This window comes from Bos javanicus, chromosome 20, assembly GCF_032452875.1.
Source record: "Bos javanicus breed banteng chromosome 20, ARS-OSU_banteng_1.0, whole genome shotgun sequence".
NCBI lineage: Eukaryota > Metazoa > Chordata > Mammalia > Artiodactyla > Bovidae > Bos > Bos javanicus.
This window is the reverse complement of record NC_083887.1, coordinates 24375360-24390912: the sequence shown is the minus strand read 5'-3', so window position 1 is coordinate 24390912 and position 15553 is coordinate 24375360. Positions and strand designations below refer to the sequence as shown.

General features: G+C 42.9%; 1 long non-coding RNA gene across 2 annotated transcripts in view; it reads left to right on the top strand.

The window, feature by feature from the left end:
• The first annotated feature begins 1229 nt into the window (after nucleotides 1-1229).
• LOC133233591 (uncharacterized) overlaps nucleotides 1230-15553 on the top strand; it is a 42776-nt gene continuing 28452 nt past the window's right edge. For both annotated transcript variants that reach the window (XR_009731771.1, XR_009731773.1), the window contains exon 1: nucleotides 1230-15092. This is a non-coding gene — a long non-coding RNA (uncharacterized LOC133233591). The remainder of the gene's footprint in view (nucleotides 15093-15553) is intronic.

The window sequence follows — 15553 nt, the reverse complement described above, 5'->3', positions numbered from 1 at the left end:
CCAAAATCATTGCAGATGGTGACTGCAGCCTTGAAATTAAAAGATGCTTGCTCCTTGGAAGAAAAGCTATGACCAAGCTAGATAGCATATTATAAAGCAGAGACATTACTTTCCCAACAAAGGTCCATCTAGTCAAAGCTCTGGTTTTTCCAGTAGTCATGTATGGATGTAAGAGTTGGACTACAAAGAAAGCTGAGCGCCTAATAATTGATGCTTTTGAACTGTGGTGTTGAGGACACTTGAGAGTTCCTTGGACTGTAAAGAGATCCAACCAGTCAATCCTAAAGGAAATCAGTCTTGAATATTCATTGGAAGGACTGATGCTGAAGCTGAAACTCCAATACTTTGGCCACCTAATGCGAAGAACTGACTCACTGGAAAAGACCCTGATGCTGGGAAAGATTGAAGGCAGGAAGAAAAGGGGACGACAGAGGATGAGATGGTTGGATGGCATCACTGACTTGATGGACGTGAGTCTGAGTAAGCTCTGGTAGTTGGTAAAGCACAGGGAGGCCTGGCATGCTGCAGTTCACAGTGTCACAGAGTTAGACACGACTGAGCGACTGAACTGAACTGAACTGAATGCTGACAGTATGACAGTTTTTCAAAAAGTTAAACATAGAATTACCATGTTGTCATTGTTGTTCAGTTGCTCAGTCATTTCCGACTCTTTGTGACCCTATGGACTGCAGCATGCCAGACTTCCCTGTCCCTCACCATCTCCCAGAGTTTGCCCAAGTTCGTATTCATTGCATCTGTGATGCTGTCCAGCCATCTCATCTTCTGATGCCCTCTTCTCCTTCTGTCCTCAATCTTTCCCAGCATCAGGGACTTTTCCAATGAGTCGTCTGTCAAAAATTACCATATGATCCAGCAATTTCACTTCTGGGTATATGCCCCAAAGTATTAAAAGCAGAGATTTAAACAGATATTTATGCAGCTATCTTCATAGCAACATTATTCACAATAGTCAAATGGTGGAAACAACAGTGCCTTTTGCTGCATGAATGCATGAATGTGGTATAATATATATATACAATAGAATATTATTCAATCTTTAAAAGGATGAAGTTCTGACACATGCTACAACATGGAAAAACTTGAAAAACATTATGCTAATTGAAAATAACCCAGACACAAAAGAGTAAATGTTGTATAATGATTCCACTTTATATGAGATAACATAGATTAGGTAAATTAGTAGAGACAGAGTGTGTAATAGGGATTGCCAGGGGTGGGAGGAGAGGGGTAATGGGGAGTTACTGTTTAATTAGTACAGAGGTTCTGTTTGGGAAGATGAATAAAGTCTTGGCAATGGATAGTGATGATCCTTGCGCAACACTATGAATGTGCCTAATGCCACTGAATTGTATAGTTAAAAATAGTTGAAATGGTAAATTGTATATTATGTATATTTTACAGTATGTAAACTAACAGAGAAACAAAAAAATGCCATGTTGATAAATTAAGGAGGGCATGAAGGTGACTAGATATTGACTTCAGGTTGGGTGGCCACCCAACCTGGAGGTACCAATCCACCAGTACCACCCGATCCAAGGAGGTGCCATCTGAGCTAAGATTTGAACATCAAGAATAGAAAGAAAGCAATGGTCAATCAGAAGGAATAGCATACCTAGAAGATAGAAACAACCTATTAGACATGTACACATGCCCCTTCTGAGAGTAACTTCTGTACCTAAGAGGGAAGAAATCAGTCCTGAATATTCATTGGAAGGACTGATGCTGAGGCTCCAATACTTTGGCCACCTGATGCGAAGAACTGACTCCTTGGAAAAGACCCTGATGCTGGGAAAGATTGAAGGCAGGAGGAGAAGGGGACGACAGAGGATGAGATGGTTGGTTGGCATCACCTCCTTAATGGACGTGAGTTTGAGCAAGCTGTGGGACTGGTGATGGACGGGGAAGCCTGGCGTGCTGCAGTCCATGGGGTCGCAAAGAGGTGGACACGACTGAGCAACTGAACTGAAGTGGGAGGACAATGACTAAAATAGAAGTGGGTTTAGGAATACTGTACAAAGAAAAAAAGAATACTGTGCAGAGAAGGAGGAAATGCATTCTGCCTCAGAAAGTTTGAGGTGGATTCATGGAGGCAGCGTTTTACTTGGGACTTAAGTCATAGACAGAGATTCATGGGGAGAAAGGCTGAGGAAAGTGTTCTAGATGGAAGGAGGAGTGTGGGCAAAGACGCAAAGTTGAAGTTTAGACTTTTTTTTAGGTAAGAAGTGGATTTATTCAGATAGAGAGAGAAACACGCCCTACAGACAGAGTGTGGGCCATTGCAGAGGGCGAGTGCAGCCTAGACTCTTTTTTTTTTAAAGAAAAATTTCATTTAAAGCCTTCGGAAAAATGTAGAGCTGTGCTTTTTTGCAACAGAGGCTGTGTACCTGAAATGCAAGCATGTATGAGCCATGTAGCAGTCATACTCCTAGAGGCCAATATTGCTCAAACTACTTAATTTTTCATACAATTTTGTTGCAGAAAGGGGGGCCCGAAAGTGGGCTCTTGTCTAACACTTGGAAATGAATTGTCTGAGGAGACACATGTGCTGACAAAGCAAGAGATTTTATTGGGACGGGGTGCCCAGACAGAGAGCAGTAGAGTAAGGGAAACCAGGAGAACTGCTCTGCCACGTGGCTCACAGTCTCGGGTTTTATGGTAATGGGATTAGTTTTCAGGTTCTTTTTGGCCAGTCATTCTGATTCAGAGTCCTTCCTGGTGGCACATGCATTGCTTAGCCAAGATGGATGTCAGCGAGGATTCTGGGAGGTGGTTGGGCACATGGTGTCACGTTTCAGCCTTTCCCAAAATCTTTAGTTGGTGGTAGCTTGCTGGTTCTGTGTTCCTTACCAGCACCTCCTGTCGTAAAACAACTCATGCAAATGGTAACTATGGTACTTGGCCAGGGTGGGCAGTTTCAGTCAGTGTGCTTCCCCTAACAATTTTAAAATTTGAAAATTTTTAATTGAAAAGCTACTGTTATGTCACAGTAAGCATAGATGTGTTATGGAATGTAATGGGATATTTACATAAATTTTACAGGTATTTCAGGTTTGAGATGGTTGTCTGGCTGCACACAAGACTTTTATCCATGTGTATGTAAATATCTACTTTCCTCTATTTTTATGGAATATTTCATTGAAAAAGTTAGAGAATGACTGAATTGTAGGTGATACCCTTACATAGATAGTTATCAGTTAATTATTTCTTCATGAACATTTTTCTGTTATTAATTCACGTATTGTAAATATGATTGCTAAAAGGTCCCCCTCTCAGTTTTGTCTTGTCTTTCTTTCTCTGTACCTCCAAGTCAGTTCCTCTAAAAGTTTATCCAGTATTTGGTTCCAATGATAATCATGGAGTCTGACCCATGGCTAGCCTTTGCATTGTTGAAGATAAATTTATAAGGACCCGATAGTGGCAGTGGGTGTGTTGGCTCAGTTCAGAGACATTCACTCAGTCATGCTCTTTCTCCCAACCAGGAGAGTCCTATAATCCACATAGACTCCCCATCCATCACACAAGCTTTCCTTATTTTGGCTGTGCCATGTGGTTTGTGGGATCTTAGTTTCTCCATCAGGGATTGAACCCAGGCCCACAGCAGTGGAAGTGCAGAGTCTTAACTGCTGGACTGCCAGGGAATTTGCAATTTAAGCATTTCTAAAATTGAAATACTGTTTTGAGATAATTGTGTATTCACATGCAGTTTTAAGACTCAACACAGAGAGCTATGTACCCACTCCTCAGTCAGTTCAGTCAGTTCAGTCGCTCAGTCATGTCCGACTCTTTGCGACCCCATGAATCGCAGCACGCCAGGCCTCCCTGTCCATCACCAACTCCCGGAGTTCACTCAAACTCAAGTCCATCGAGTCACTTTCTCCTAATGGTAACATTTTGCAAAGCTATTGTATGACATCACAACCAGAGTGCTGACATTGATGCAAGCCATCCATACTTTTCACATTTCCATGCTTTCATTTGTTCTATGCAATTTTTTCACCCATGCTGGTTTGTGTATTCACCATCACAGTGGGGATACTGACAGCTCCAGCACCACAAGGATCCCTCATGTTGCCATGTGCAACCACCATGCCACCTCCCTCAACCCTACCTCCACCCCTCTGTCCTGGCAACCACTAACAAATCTCTTCCCTTTCTGAAACTGCATCATTTCAAAAATGTTATCTAAATAAAAGGAGACAGTGAGTAATCTTCTGAGACTGGCTTTTTTTCTTTGCATGCCGTGTTCTCAGTCTCTAAGTTGTGTTCAACTCCTTGCAACCCCATGGACTGTAGCCCGCCAGGCTCCTCTGTCTATGGGATTTCCCAGGCAAGAATACTAGACTAGGTCATCATCTCCTCCAGGGGATCGTCTTGACCCAGGGATCAAATCTGCCTCTCCTTCATCTCCTGCGTTGGCAGGCAGATTCTTTACCACTGAGTTACCTGGTAACCACACATAATAAAGAGTCTTAACTCCATTTTTTTTTTGGCGGGGGTTGAGGGGTGCTCCAAAGTCATTGCCGATGGTGACTCCAGCCATGAAATTAAAAGACACTTGCTCCTTGGAAGAAAAGCTATGACAAATCTAGACAGCATATTAAAAAGCAGAGACATTACTTTGCCGACAAAGGTCCATCTAGTCATGGCTATGGTTTTTCCAGTAATCATGTATAGATGTGAGAGTTGGACTGTAAAGAAAGCTGAGCGCAGAAGAATTGATGCTTTTGAACTGTGGTGTTGGAGAACTCTTGAGAGTCCCTTGGACTGCAAGGAGATCCAACCCATCAATCCTAAACGAAATCAGTCCTGAATATTCATTGGAAGAACTGATGCTGAAACTGAAACTCCAATGCTTTGGCACTTAATGGGAAGAACTGACTCATTGGAAAAGACCCTGATGCTGGGAAAGATTGAAGGCAGGAGAAGAGGGGGATGACAGAGGATGAGATGGTTGGATGGCATCACTGATGCTATGGACATGAGTCTGAGTGAGCTCCAGGAGTTGGTGATGGACAGGGAGGCCTGACGTGCTGCAGTCCATGGGGTCGCAAAGAGTCGGACACGACTGAGTGACTGAACCGAACTCCATTTTTGGATGTTTGCTGACAGTTTCCTACCTCACCCTTCCCTCTGCCCCTTACATCCTGAAACTAGGCAAGCTGATTAGAAAGCCCAAATTCTTTCCTTTGGTGCTGGTGGGAGATTCCGACCATGTGACCCCTACTGTGTGGGGGATCCCTCACCCCAGCTCCACCCTTATAGATAATAACCACAATAAAAAACCCCAAGCCAGTCTTCTTTCCGGGCCTCCTCAAGTCATTTTTGGGCTGCTTGGTAAGCCCATCTAGCTGACTCTTGATAACCATATTATGTGAGTCATAAATCTTTCATACCCTCTTGATGTGTGTGTAGAGTCATTAGTATCAACGTTTGAACTGCATTTTGGATGGGAGTCCATCTTGTTTCTGCAGGATGGCTACCGCAGCATAATTTCCTGGACATTCATCCAAGTGGTTGCATGTATCAATAGTTCATCCCTTTTTATGGCTGAGTAGCTTTCCACAGTCTGGATGTACCTCAACGTGTTGAAGGACATTGTTTGGTTTTATGTTGTTGTTCAGTTGCTAAGTTGTGTCCAACTCTTTGTGACCCCAAGGACTGCAGCACACCAGGCTCCTCTGTCTTCCACTATCTCCTGGAGTTTGTTCAGATTCATGTCCATTGAGTTGGTGATGCCAGCCAACCATCTCATCCTCTGCTACCTCCTTCTCCTGCTTTTGCCTTCAATCTTTCCCAGCAACAGCATCTTTTCCATTGAGTAGTCTCTTCGCATTGGGTGGCCAAACCTATATTGGTTTTTATAGTTTTTAGCTATTATAAAGTTGCTTTAAACTTCAAGTGTGTGTTTCTGTGTGAACATAAATTTTATTCCTCTAGAATAAATGCCCAGGAATACAACCGATGTTTCATATGATATTTACATGTTTATTTTGTTTTTTTAAGAAATTGCCCAACTATTTTCCAAAGTGATTGTTGCCATTTTACATTCCCACCAGCAATATACAAATGTCTGCATCCTCACCAGCATTTGAGGGTGTCACTATTTTTCATTTTACCCATTCTGATTGGTGTGTGGTGATATGTCTCACAACCCCTGTGATGATATTAATTTCCATAAAAGACTGAAAGAGCATCACATTCCCTCTGTCTGCCCCAACCTACACAAGTATCAAACTCAAGAGGCTTGACTATGGGTTGTTACAATGCCAGGTATAAGGCTGAGTCTCTGGAGCATCCCACCATGAAATATGGATTCTAAGCTTTATCAGACACATTTACCACCAGGAGCCACTATGAACAAGAAGTCTGCTTATACTTATTATTTAGTCATTACTTAACATTGTGATTATTGTTATTATTGCCTGTAGTGAGATATTTCTAATAAGGACCATTCAGGTTATCGTCTTGGTGGAAGAGCAATTGATGAGAGGATTTTTTCCCTAATTTTTCCTCTTGCAAGCTGAGATTTTAAACTTGGGTTTATTAGCAAATGCACTGGGCTTTATGTTTGTCATAAATATGGGAACGCAACATCCACTTAATTTCAAGGGTGCAAGAAATGGTGAAGCCTATTTCTGTTTTCCCAGAGACCTGTGCCATGGGCCCTCTTCCTTCTGTCCCATGGCACTGGCTGTGACAAAGGCTGTCTTTGTTACAGTTTTCACCAGGGCAGACACTGACTCTGGGGAAAGTGATGGAAGCAGTCTGACAACATTTTGCTCGGTCAGTGACATTCCACACACTGGCCCCAGCCACTGGTTTTCCAAACCTGAGGACTCCTGGTCTCAGCACATGGTCAGAGAACTCTGCTCTTCCTTTGATCATCTCACCCCACTGCAAATCTTCCCTTATGGATTTGTTACCGAAAGCCTGGCCTCTCTGACGCTGATGCCAAATTAAATCTCAGAGTTTTAGGTCAAGTATAAAGGATAGCTTTATTGCTTTGCCAGGCAAAGGGAGACACAGAGGGCTTCTGCCTTGAAAACTGTCTGTCTCCCTAGGGAGAATTTGGTGGCGTTTAACAACAGTGATTCAAAGATGGGGTCTCTGATAAGATGTGTGCATTCCCCCCAGGTGGTAAGTCTCCAAATCTTTATGAGCTTCCCTGGTTCCTTTAATTTTGCCTCAGGTGGTTTCTCGGCTGCTCCTCCCTTGATTAGTAACTGTGGACCTCAGGGAAGGTCATGGAGGCTGGAGTCCTGTCCACAAGAAACAGAGGACAGAAAGTCTTCCACCTGGGAACCACACAGGGCCCCGCCTGGTTTCAGATTCAACATTCCTGGCCTTGCCAACTAGTTATTGGGGTAATGTGGAAATTGTTATAATGACTGGAGCTTTTGATGGGGGTTACCATCAAGGGCAGATGGGCTACAGTGTGTCATTCAGGGGCTGTACAGAATTGGGAGGGCTTGGGAGTTGTTGTTCAGGCACTCAGTGGTGTCAGACTCTTTGCAACCCCATGGACTGCAGCATGCCAGGCTTCCCTTTCCTTCACCATCTCCTGGAGCTTGTTCAGACTCAAGTCCATTGAGTTGGTGATGCCGTCCAACCATCTTGCTCTCTGTTGTCCCCGTCTCCTCCTGTCTTCAATCTTTCCCAGCATCAGCGTTTTTTCTAATGAGTCAGGTCTTTGCTTCAGGTAGCCAGAATATTGGAGCTTCAGCTTCAGCATCAGTCCTTCCAATGAATACTCAGGATTGATTTCCTTTAGGATCGACTGGTTTGATCTCCTTGCAGTCCAAGTGACTCTCAAGAGTCTTCTTCAACACCACAGTTCAAAAGTATCAATTCTTCAGTGCTCAGCCTTCTTTATAGTCCAACTTTCATACTGATACATGACTACTGGAAAAACCATAGGTTTGACACTATGGAGCTTTGTCGGTAAAGTAATGTCTCTGCATTTTAATATACTGTTCTAGGTTTGTCAGAGCTTTTCTTCCCAGGAGCAAGCATCTTTTAATTTCATGGCTGCAGTCACCATCTGCAGTGATTTTGGAGCCCAAGAAAATAAAGTCTGTCACTGTTTCATTGTTTCCCCATCTATTTGCCATGAAGTGATGGGACCAGATACCATGATCTTTGTTTCTTGAATGTTGAGTTTTAAGCCAACTTTTTCACTCTCCTTTTTCACATTCATCAAGAGGCTCTTTAGTTCCTCTCTGCTTTCTGCCAAAAGGGTGGTGTCATCTGCATATCTGAGGTTATTGGGTGGGGGAAATTTCTGGCCTTCCTTTGAAAATCCTGCTAGGGTTAATGTAGTTTCCTTAGAAAAAGAGATGTTTCTCCTGCAGGAAACAGTTGCCAAGGGCACTAAGGTTAGATTTGTTCTGACTAAGACAGTGGAAGGCAGCCCTGCCAGCCCACTGGCCATCATGATTTTCAAAGCTTAGATCTGTTATATATATTAATATGAAAATTAAAAAAAACAGGAAGGAAAAAGAGCTTTTGAGCTGTTATCTGTGATTTTCTTGCTGCTTCTGGGGCTAGAAATAGAAAATATTTCTTGTAGTTTTCTCTGGAGACAAGAGAGCCTCACACTGATGAGACCAATAGACAGATAAGAGAGATTTGTGGAATTTAGTAGGGTTGGGGAGCCTCAGGGACTAAACTTTTAGATAAAGGGTTTAGAGTAAGAGTTTTGGCATGTGGTCAATGAATGGTAATCTCTAGTTATAGTGAGATAAGTTACCACTTGTATAACATAGATCTCATTCATTCTAAGAATTCATAAATAAGGAAAAATAATGATACAGGTTTAAAAGACATAGACACTAAAAATAAAATTAACTGACCATTTCCCCTGTACCAAGCACAGTGTTGATCTTCATAACAATCCTTAGAATAAGATATAATTGTCTCTATTTTACAGATTGAGGACACTGAGGGTCAGAGAGATAAAGAAACTTGTCCAAATCACCCTTTCAACCAACCAGTAAATGGCTCTACGAACCCTGGTCTTACTACTTGGATTTTTTATGGAAAGAAACAATATGGATGGAGTGGATATTCAGGGCTCTGGGGACTTCAGTTAGAAAGGCTTGGGAAGAAGGCTGACCTAGTCTAGATCTATGTTGGTCTCACAGTTTGATGACCTATGTTCTGAACCAAAGTTGAACTAGGTAAGAGATTGTTGTCTCACATCTGGATGCCCACCAGATAAAGAACAAACCCTAGAGCAGAGTCTAGATGGTTCTTTGTTGTCTAGTTCTTGGTTATGGTTCTAACCCATCTTCCCCATCATGTTTACCCACCCCTAGTGAGGTATGTAGTTTCTCAAGACTTTGTGTTAGGCTGACGTTGTTTCCCTTTGCTCAGTTTGGTTTAGTTCAGTCGCTCAGTTGTTTCCGACTCTTTGTGACCCCACGGACTGCAGCCCACCAGGCTTCCCTGTCCATCACCAATTCCTGGAGCTTGCTCAACTCATGTCCATCAAGTAGATGATGCCATCCAACCATCTCATCTTCTGTCGTCCCCTTCTCCTGCCTTTAATCTTTCCCAGCATCACAGTCTTTTCCAAGGAGTCAGTTCTTTGCATCAGGTGGCCAGAGTTCTGGAGTTTCATCTTCAGCATCAGTCTTTCCAATGAATATTCAGGACTGATTTTCTTTAGGATTGACTAATTGGATCTCCTTGCAGTCCAAGGGACTCTCAAGTCTTCTCCAACTCCACAGTTCAAAACCATCAATTCTTTGGTGCTCAGCTTTCTTTATAGTCCAACTCTCACATCCATACATGACTACTGGAAAAACCATAGCTTTGACTAGATGGACCTAGTCAAAGCTATGATACCCTGGATCTGCCTGATTGATACATTTCTACCCATTTAAACACAGACAGCTTGGGCCATCTTTTCTATGAAGATATTCTGTCCTTACCCCGTCACTTCCCATCTGCCAGACAGAATTAGTCCCTCCCTTGTCTGTGTCCTCAGAGCCTGGTTGCATGCTTCTGCCAGAGCCCTAGTCCTAAGGGATCTGTTGTTACTAAATTCTTCTGAATATACAGTGCTGTCTTGTACCGGCGCTACCTAGTTTAGGCTCTAACCAAATATTTCTGGACTTTAATCAAGAATGCAAAATCCAAAGGCAAAGAGCTTCTGTTATTCACATCTCCATCAGTATGGGTACTTTGCCAATTAGCATAGTTCATGTCAGAATTTTTTTTTTTTTTTTTGGTGAAATTGGTGGCATTTGATTAACATGATGAAAGTTAGAAATGGAATCTCCTTGAAAATAAAAAGATATTCAAGATAAGCCCATAAGTTCAAATAGTTTAGAAACCTTCCACTCTTGTCTGAGTAGGACATACATATTCAGCTAAAATTACAATCTGCACCCTTAGAATGATCCTCAGGAAAGCCTTTACTTTGTCTTGGGTCCTGTCATGAATTTTGGAGGATTCTGGTTGCCCCATGATGGCTATACTGGTGATAGATTTCTGCCTCAAATACCGGCAATTGTTTTGAGAGAATCTTGCACACAAGGTTATAGAAACTTCTTATTAATAAGTGTCTATAAGAGCAGCAGAATTTTGCCGGTGGCTTGCTTTGATCATAACCAGGTAACAAAGTTGTAGAGGAGAGTAGCTGACATTCTTGGTTTAACAATTCCTAGGTGGCTCACATTTTAATACCAGTAATCCTGCTCAGGTCAGTTTGCAAGACCTACTCACTAGAGTAAGTTTCTCAAGGACAGAAACTCACCTAATTTACTTAAGTATCTGAAATGTTTGAAAATGAAAGGCATCTGGGAGATGGAGTTTAGATGCCAAAATAAGAGCATTTCAGGGGAAAATCGGAGAAGGCAATGGCAACCCACTCCAGTACTCTTGCCTGGAAGATCCCATGGATGGAGGAGCCTGGTAGGCTGCAGTCCATGGGGTCTCTAGGAGTAGACATGACTGAGCGACTTCACTTTTCACTTTCATGCATTGGAGAAGGAAATGGCAACCCACTCCTGTATTCTTGCCTGGAGAATCCCAGGGACGGGGGAGCCTGGTGGGCTGCCTTCTATGGGGTCGCACAGAGTCAGACATGACTGAAGCGACTTAGCAGCAGCAGGGAAAAATGGCAGAGCACAGTTGAACTGAGAAAACACAGGACCCATGATTGCCATACTTAAAGGGCAACTCTCTCCCCAGTGCCTGGTTATGAATTGCACACCCAGTGACTGAGGACCCAAGCAGCTTCCATAGGACACAACTTACAAACTGACTATTAAGATCCATAAAGATCATATTCCCTGAACCCAAAAAATGACTGGGAGATTCTTGAAGCAGGGCTTCCAGCTCAGAATCTCCTGGGGTCCTTGTTGCAAATGCAAATTCCTCGTCACTTTCCAGGCCTCTTGAATAGGCACCTGTTCCTATGGGGTCCAGGTGTCTCAAGTTTTAGCAAATTTTACAGAGATTCTTATCTATTTAATAATAATGAACTTAGCTGTTCATGAGAAATAAGCACTACTACATTGATGAGTCACATTGATTATAAAAACGCATTTTGCTTGGTTCAGAAACATTAAAATGTGGGTGAAATGTGATCTCGGGAACAAAAGCAAAGTAGTATCATGTCTTCCTAGATAATACATTTGTATTTTAACCAGGCCCTTGCCGCCTTAACGAAGATGAGTCTTCTTTTTCTGTCCTCGAGCAGACCAACAGGAGATATTTGAGGGGTGAGGAGTCTCTCCAGGGTCCTTCACATCACATTGAGCTAGTTGTATCTTTGAATTGCAGTGTCCCTTTACCCTGCACCCCATGTCCTTAGACAAGAAGGAGTTTCCTTCATTTTGAGATTTAATATTGAGGCATAGAATGTGAGTAACAACCAAAGCCCCCTTCTAAGAAAGTCAGTGGTCAGGCAAAACATATAAGCAGTGTTCCGACTCTTGATGAAACCGCAAGGCCTCTCTTTCCCGTAGGCTGTCCTACAGAGCCTTTCAACAGATGAGTACCTGACCTAAAGATTCCCTTTCCTTTCCTTTAAAATTCATAAAGGCGTGACAGACAGAACAGAGCAGAGCATGGAGTGCAGATGAATCTATCCACCTGTCATTCTGACATCTCCTGTTTAGTGCCTCAGGGAAATCACACAGGAAAATATCACAAGGGAAAATATAGTATTCTTTAGAAAATATTTCTTTAAAAAGGCCGGAAGGCCATGTGTAAAATAGATAGCCAATGGGAATTTGCTGTATGGTTCAGGGAACTCAAACAGGGGCTCTGTATCAACCTAGAGGGGTGGGATGGGGAGGGAGATGGGAGGGAGGCTCAAAAGGGAGGGGGTATATGTATACCTATGACTGATTCATGTTGAGGTGTGACAGAAGACAACAAAATTCTGTAAAGCAATTATTCTTCAATAAAAAAACTAAATAAAAAAAAAATGGACGGGAGGAATGGTGTACTTCCCCTTCACAAGCAAAACTTTTCGAAATTTCCAGTGTTTTAACTCTTCCAGTCAGTCAGTAGCATGTGTTGAGGATGTCCTATGTGCAAAAGACCAAAATAGACTGTGGGGAGGGTGGATGGGATGGGGGTGCTAAAGAAATATATAGATAATATTGCCTCAAGCTTAAGAAACAGAAGTTCTAGCTTAGGAGACAAAAACATCCCACAAGCAAGATGATTATATCTCTGAGTGAAATTCTGGAAAACATTTGTTCTTATTTCTGTGTGTTAACTTCAGAGAAGGCAATGGCACCCCACTCCAGTACTCTTGCCTGGAAAATCCCATGGACGGAGGAGCCTGGTAGGCTGCAGTCCATTCGGTCGATAAAAGTCGGACACGACTGAGTGACTTCACTTTCACTTTACACTTTCATGCATTGGAGAAGGAAACGGCAACCCACTCCAGTGTTCTTGCCTGGAGAATCCCAGGGGCGGGGGAGCCTGGTGGGCTGCCATCTCTGGGGTCACACAGAGTCGGACACGACTGAAGTGACTTAGCAGCAGCAGCAGCTGTGTATTAATCTGCTAATAACTCTGCCACACAGTTGGATAGGAAATGGCAACTCACTGGAGTAATCTTGCCTGGAAAATCCCATGGACAGAGGAGCCTGGTGCGCTACAGGCCATTGGGGGGTCACAAAGAGTGGGACATGACTGAGTGACTGAGCATGCACAGCTAGGTAAAGTCAGCCATGGAGGAAATGCTCGAGATGAGGTCTATATCAGGCAGAGAGAAGGATCACGGTGGGAACACATTCCAGGTGGAGCATTACAGGTTCAGGTGAAGGTCTGAACTGAACTGACAAGGTGGGAAGAGTGAGCAGGTCAAAGGGCAGCAGGCAGCGGTGGCGTGGATTATGCTCTGGGGGGCACCTTGACCTGGTGCCTTCCCATCCTTTGCCACTCACCAGCTGGGCCACATTGAAGGGATGACCTTCCTGACCTTGTCTCCTTGGTTCTAAAAATGGGATGACTAGATCTGCCTCATAGGGTCAGTGGCCTTGAGAAGGAAAATAACATGCTATGCCAAGTAGCTAATAGACATTAAATAAACAGGCAATTAGCCTTTGAAGTAGCAAATGATTAAATGTGGAACTGGTGAAATGAGAGAAGGAGCTGAGGTCACTGGAAAAAGGAAAGGGAACCCCCACGAACCCCAAATGTTTAAACATTGTAGTGTTTTCCCAGGGGATTAAATCCATACCACTGTAGCCTTTTTTTACTTTTCAGATATTAAACTCTGAAAAAATAAAAACAAAAGCATGACACATTGCTCACCATGGCACAGGTGGAAATACAGAGCAGTCAAAATTACGGACAAAGACAGGTTTCAATTAATAAGCTGACTTCTATTCTGTGGCTGCAGATTCTAAGATTTAATTAGGAAGCAAAGATGAAAAAGACCCCCCCAAAGCAATAGCAATGCCTACATTATTATTTAAGTGAGTGATTTCTAAGGACAAATGGCACATTTGAAAGATTCTATCATCTGACATGGGCTTTTCATGTTAGGGTCCAGTGTACTATGGACACTATATATGACTCTTTTTCCAGGTGGAGGAGAAAAGAAGGCTTAGTCTTTCAGTTTTTCCATCACTGTTTTATAGAGAGCTCTATCAGTCTGAGAAGCAGATGTCACACCCAAATTAGGATGATTTGGAAAGGGCTTATTTGCAGAAGTGTGGTCATAAAGAAGCAGAAGAGATAGTACAGTGGCCCAGGGTGGCCACCAGCAGCTCTCTTTCCATCTCTAGGCCTGTGACTCTGGGGGAGGAAGAGAGTCGTGGGAGTAGTGAACTGCCTTGAGAGAAGATGTAATCTTAGTTAAGGGACAGTCTGCCAGAGGTGACCTTGCAGGAGAAGAGCCAGGGGAACAAATACTGAAGGGGAGCAGAATATGCCTCTTTGTCATAAGGTTTATTTTGAGCTGATTGTCTTGAGAAACAGCAGACACAGAAGTAGGAGTTATCCTTTTGTAAGGAATATTTGCGTTTATGAAGGAACTCTCCATTGTAAAGGTATCTCCCTGTCTCTCTGAAATAGGAAGAGATGGATGATTCTGAATCATAATGGAGAAAGTACCTGCTTAAATCTGTATAACAAACTATACTCTGCTGACCTTATTTTTCTAGGTAACCTCCCAGGACTGGCCTCCTCCCACATCTTTCTTTCTTTTGTCTTTAACTGAAGATGCAATTTAAGCTGGAGTTCTAAGCCACCTTGGAGAGTTATTCCTCTTTCACTGGGTACTCTCATAAGAGTGGGGTGCCATTGCCTTCTCCAACATGATGTATACAAGTTATTAAACTTCTGTTTGTTTCTTCTCTTATTTGTTAATCTGTCTTTTATTACAAGGCAGGCAGAGAAGGGGATGACAGAGGATGAGATGGCTGGATGGCATCACCAACTCAATGGGCATGAGTTTGAGTAAACTCCAGGAGTTGGTAATGGACAGGGAAGCCTGGTGTGCTGCATGCGGTCCATGGGGTTGCAAAGAGTGGAACACAACTGAGCGACTGAACTGAACAAGGGTCTCAGCCAAGAACTTACAAGGATAGAAGAAGGTAAAACTTTGATATATGAACTTTGTGGTGGGTTGGGGGGCATAATTTAATCCATAACAGTTGGCCATAGTGTTCACAGCAACTTTAAATGACTTCTATGAACATATAGGTAATTGGAATAGCTCACTGAACATCCAGAACCTCTCATTTTGATTTTATTACGCATCACATTATTCTTCCAGACATCTTTTTCTGGTATTGGATGTCCATCTCTACCCCTCTGACAATAGGGCCCTTGAGTCATGGAGATTCTGACCTGGTTTGTTGACTTCCAGATATCTTATCCAGTGAACTTCAATCTAATCTGCAGCCTCATTCAGCCTTATAGTTTTCAATTCTTAAACAGCAGCATGCATAAACAAGTTCTCTTTTTACTGGATTTAATTTGAGTTGGGTTTCTGTCATTTGTGTCCCCAACTTCTGACTAGTCCTGACTAGGGATAGAGGGCATTTATTTGTGA